The 5,616-nt window shown below is 51.6% G+C and overlaps 1 pseudogene; it reads left to right on the top strand.

Moving 5' to 3' along the window:
* The first annotated feature begins 312 nt into the window (after positions 1-312).
* LOC127672463 (fructose-bisphosphate aldolase A-like) lies at positions 313-3,286 on the top strand (annotated as a pseudogene).
* Positions 3,287-5,616: the final 2,330 nt, after the last annotated feature.

Below are 5,616 nucleotides of genomic sequence, written 5' to 3'. Positions count from 1 at the left end.
GCTGCGAAGTCTCCGGCCTAACAGGAGCGGGAGCCGCTCACTCCTGGCTTAGATCACCAGGTCGCCACACGGTGTGGCTGGGGAGAGGAGGCAAGGGTGGATCCACCTAGACTTTCAGAAGAGGTCATCGGAGGCTCCGGAGGAAACCCCTTCTCCTCAGGTCCTCAGCCACCCCACCCCCACCCCAGCTCTACCATTTCTTAGCAACTCAAGCCACTTCTAGAGTGAATGCCAGGTTTGCGTGCTTTTCAAGGCTGCCCGTTTATTTCTAACCTACTCGGATTCCATGTGATTCACGAACACAAACGACAAATGGCCCACAGGCTGTTTGTGAGGACTGAGGACACTGTGGAGGACTTAGAGCAGGTCTGACTGCAGATCCCTGTGCTTCAGCAGCTACTGAGAAACGTTCTCGGTCAGCGCAGTATTTCTGTTCCTCTAAATCCCCACAGCCAAGTAAGCAAATCGACCCAATCGCTCCCATTGGCCAGTGCTAATCAGCTGGTTCTGCCTCAGTTTCCTTCACATTCGACTTTGCTTCTCCTGAGCACTCAGGCTGGCCTGGAGTTTTTTACCATGTGGCTCAGAATGACCTTAGGCTTAGGATTATCTGACCTCGGCTCTGGATGACGCCATTAAGCTGAGCACTCCCTCAGCCAAGTTCCTACCCTCATTCTTGTTTCTGTCACTTGATCCAAACCTAGTGCATCCCCTTGGCCTGTCTAGTGTGCAGGGATCCTATTCTGGCTGGGATTTGTGACTGTATTACTGTTTTCTCTCCTGCCCTGTGTCTGCCAGGGTGTCGCCGTGCCATGCCCAACATCTGACTCCCTAGTGCATTGCAGCTATCAAAGGAAGAGGTAGAGACTAGGACAGCAGATGAGCCAAGTGTCTAGCTCTCCTCCGCGAAGCCTTGATGAGACAGTAAATTAAGACTGGGAGGGGGTTGGAGAGATGGCTCAGTGGTTAAGAGCACTAACTGCTCTTCCGAAGGTCCTCAGTTCAAATCCCAGCAACCACATGATGGATCACAACCATCCGTAATGAGATCTGACTCCTCCTTCTGGGGTGTCTGAAGACAGCTGCAGTGTACCTACATATAATAGATAAATCTTTACTTGCTGTGTAGGGATAGCCTCTGGAGGAGGGCCAGTGATGGAGACGGCGCTTGGGTAGGAAGACAGCAGGGACCTAAGTCACAAGTGGCAGTCTAAAGGAACCTCCTAAGGGCGAAGATGCGGGATTGTTACTATGAAATGTTGTTAGGGCTTGAGAGGGGACTCAGAGGGTAGAGCACTGATACCATGCACGAAGCCCTCGCTGGCTTCCTAAGATGTATCAGTCCTCAAAAAATATATTTTTTTTAATGAATAAACCAGTGAGGATGGGAGTAGGGCGCCCGGCTGGTGGCCTGTCTCTAACAATTCTGAGAACACTCACGGCTCTCAGAACATTTGCGGACACTCATGGTGTGTGTGCCTGTCGTCTCAGCGCATGCTTACACCGACCCTCTACTATAGGCCAGTCTGAGCTACTTGAAACCAGTATTTCAGACATGAAAGTAGGGGACTGTCCCCCCAGCTGACTCACTTGCTACAGACTCAGATGCCATGTTGGTGTGGACCCCATTTTGATCTGTGAGGACCAAGCTCTCTCTCATTACACTGGTGTCCAGTCAGTTCATCTAAACCTGCTGCCCTGCACTCCATCTCTGCGAGAGCTTTGTGAATGCCTCCCTCTCCTCTCCACTCTGCGGTCTTTCCCATTCTGCCTCCAGCATCTGCATCCCAGGGTGCTTCAGGCATCTAGCAAAGAGATTCAAAGAGCACAGCGCAGAAGAGGAGCAAAGTGTCAAACTCCATGAAGCCTTGGTGACGACAAAGTCAGCCACACAGAACTCTCCTTGGCTGGGGAGACCCATACAGTGAAAGCCAGAGTTAGAATGATGAGTGGTCAGCCTTTCAGGGTCAGGTGTGTGAAATGGCCAGCAGAGCGGACATGGCGCTCAGCTGGTGGATCCCAGCACCAAGCATATTGAGGTGGTCTGTATCTGCAAGTGCACCCCTTGGCAAAGGTAGAGAAGGGAAGGTCAACGCCATTACAGGCCACAAGAGCCTCGGCCTCAAAACCACCTAAGGGGAGGCAGAGAACAAGGTCCTAGCGACCCGGCCAGGCTTGCTCCTCGGCCCTTTCCCGCACACCAGCGGAGCCGGCAGATCCACTCCGTCCTGTGCCACGAACATGCCACCACTGGCTCTGTGCTCTGCCCACACTCAGCACAGAGCACAGAGCAGAAGACGGAGCTGTCTGACACCACTCACTGAGCTGTGGCTCCAGGTAAGGGCATCCTGGCTGCAGAAGAGTCCCCTGGAAGCACTGCCAAGCACCTGCAGTCCGTTGGCACAGAGAACACGGAGACCAGGCACGTTCTCTCTACCACCAGCTGCTGCTGAGTGCTGATGGTCCTGTAAATTCCTACACGGGAGGGGGTTGTCCTCTTCCATGTACCAGACACTGTACCAGAAGGCAGATGATGGATGTCCCTTCCCCCAGGTTATCAAGCCCAAGGGTGGTGGTGTAGGCATTAAGGCAGATAAGGATGTGGTGCCCCTGGGAGGTACCGGAGGCGAGACCACTACCCATGGGCTGCATGGAGCCAACTCTGCCAAGTGGTACCCTGTGCTCAAGACTGGGGAACATACTCCCTCGACCCTTACTATCGTGGAAAATTCCAATGTTCTGGCCCGTTATGGCAGCATCTACCAGTAGAACAGCATTGTACCCACTGTGGAATTCCAACCTGTGAGGACCATGACTTGAGCACTGCCTGTTTGTAACTGAGAAGGTGCCGGCTGCTGTCTACAAGGCTCTGAGCGACTACCGTGTCTATCTGGAAGGCACTTTGCTAAACCTCAAAACGGTCACTCCAGGCTATGTTTGCACCCAGAAATTTTCCAATGAGATTTCCATGGCAACTGTCCCAGCAGTTCATCATACGGTGCCCCCTGCTGTCCCTGGGAACTTTCCTGTCTGGGGGGCAGAATGAGGAAGAGGCATCCATCAACCTCAATGCTATCAACAAATGTCCCCTGCTGAAGCCCAGGGGCCAAGCCCTGCAGGCCTCTGCTCTAAAGGCCTGGGGTGGGCAGGAGGAGAGCATGGAGGTGACCAACTGGCCAACAGCCTCACTTGTCAATGAGAGTATACCCCAAGTGGTCAGTCAGGAACTGCAGCCAGCGAATCTCTCTCCATCTCTAACCATGCCGACCAACCAGAGCTCATCTAAAGCTGCTCTATCAACACTCCAGGCCCCACCTACCACTGTTATTGAAGAGGGGCCTTCGGGCTCTTTCCCATCACTCTTGCTGCCCTGTGACTGGTATGCAGTGCTGTAGGTGAATGCTAATTCTGCCATCCCGTCCAGCCTCCTGCCAATAAACAAGTATTTAAGTGGGGAGGTAAATAAACAGAAAGGTAGAGCGCTAAAAGTAACTCATCTGTTAAGTTCTTAGAGACAGAGCTATAGTGTTCTCCAAAATCTCTCTTTAAAGCCAGTTATGGTGCTACATGCCTGGCATCCCAGAAACTGGTAGGTGGAGCCTCAAGATCAGGACTTTAGGGTGATCCTTCAGGCCAGCCAAGCCTACATGACACCCAGTTTCAAAAACTCCCTTTAACCCGACTATGAATGTAAACACATTAACTGTGCCAGGTGAGGAGCTGTGGGACAAGTAGCTCCTTGATGAGCAACAGGCTGCCCCCCAACCCCACCCCTGGAGCTCTGCTGACACCATTTTATAGTCCCTGTGGGCTAAGTCCAGAAGCTGCAGGGAACTGCTATCGCCATGGCCACAGCCCACTCCACACGGCCTGTGCTGGCCCTGGAAGGCAGTGTACTCATTTTTATCCTCTGGTATCCCTCCAGAAGGGTTATGATTGGTACAAATAATAAGCCTTTGTTTGCATAAAGGGCTATGTATGCTTGGTGCAATAGTCTTGGGAAACATCTTTGGATTTTGACATCATCCAAAGCTTGCTGCTTATAACAGACCTCCTTCCAGAGTGATGCAGTCTCTACAAGACTCACGGCTCATCACAGACCGATTCATCCCGAGCACACAAACCCTCCCTCCTTACCTCTCACACTTAGTTCATTAATTCTCCTCCCCAAATCATGCGGGCTAAGGGCTAGGCAGTGAGACGCCACTCCTACAGGCAAGGCCTTCCAGAAAGAGTCCAGTCTACTCAGGGAAATGTCTTCTGCCTTGGTGGAGGGGCCATTCTTGGTTGTCAACTTGACTACCTGGAATGAACTACAATCTAGAATTGGAAGGCTCACCTATGATCCTAATCTGGAGGCTCAGAGATATAAGTTTCTGACCTGGATCTTAGCATGGAGATCGTGAAGCATAGTGGCTATGAATTCCAAAAGATTAAGACAAGGAGATCTCTGAGTTCAAGATCATCTGGGATTAAAGGTATGGAGGCACGTGCCTTTAATCTGGGCCACACCCTCTGTTGGAGATCTACAGCCTTTAATCTGGGCCACACCCTCTGTTGGAGATCTACAGCCTTTAATCTGGGCCACACCCTCTGCTGGAGATCTATATAAGGACATTGGAAGAAGGAAGATTCACTCACTCTTCCTTGCTTGCCTTGTGGGACTGAGCAACTGCTAGATCCTTGGACTTCCATCCACAGCTGCTGCTGACCATTTTGGGGGAGTTGGACTATAGACTGTAAGTCATCGACAAATTCCCTAACTATATAGAGACTGCCCATACGTTCTGTGACTCTAGAGAACCCAGACTAATACACTTGGCTTGCCTCTCCCTGAAGAATACCTATAAAGGCTCCACCCCAGGCGCTCCTCTCCCTGGAAGTCACTGTAGTGCCTGCCCAGAATGACTGACCTCTCTGTTCTCCTACTTCTGCTCCTGAGCAATGGCGTGCCATTTAGCATTTTCCTCCACACTGAAACATTCACTGATCCATCCCATGGCTTGTTATGATCCAGGAGTAAGCAACTCCCAAGTCTCAGGGAGAGTGCCTAAGAGCTTACAACAGATTCCCAAGGCCACTCCAAAAGTGAAAGTGAGCAGTGAGGGCTTCTGGGAAATCATGCAGGGAGTCACGGGGATCCAGCTTTCACGGGACATCACCAGGATAGGCTTTCTGGTGATGAGGCTGACGTAATCACCCATGCTCCTGTACGTAACCCTCAAGCTTCTGTAAGACGCCACAACTCACTTGTTCAGTCACTGTTTCACCTTGGATGAAATCATTTCTTGGGTGTATCATTGGTGCCCTATCTGAGGTAAATAGTCCTTTGTTCCCCTGTCCCCAGGAAGAGCCACATAACAGACACTTAGGCATATACTGCCACACCCAGCCTTTGTCCTCACTGCTGTCTTCTGTGTCTGAGCCAAGCCTGATACTGGCCCTGACTTACATAGGGCGTCATCCCTCTCAAGGAGGATCCATGCCCAAAATGCCAACTTTGTATCCAGCCTGTGTGCTGCTCTGTGACCCTAAGGCTGTGCTCATCCCAATCCCAACACAAGCATCCTTAGCAGACCATGGCTGTGAAGGCAGGGGTGGGAGATAACATGCCAG

This window comes from Apodemus sylvaticus, chromosome 22 (assembly GCF_947179515.1).
Source record: "Apodemus sylvaticus chromosome 22, mApoSyl1.1, whole genome shotgun sequence".
NCBI classification, from domain to species: Eukaryota; Metazoa; Chordata; class Mammalia; order Rodentia; family Muridae; genus Apodemus; species Apodemus sylvaticus.
This window is presented reverse-complemented; position numbering and strand designations above follow the sequence as displayed.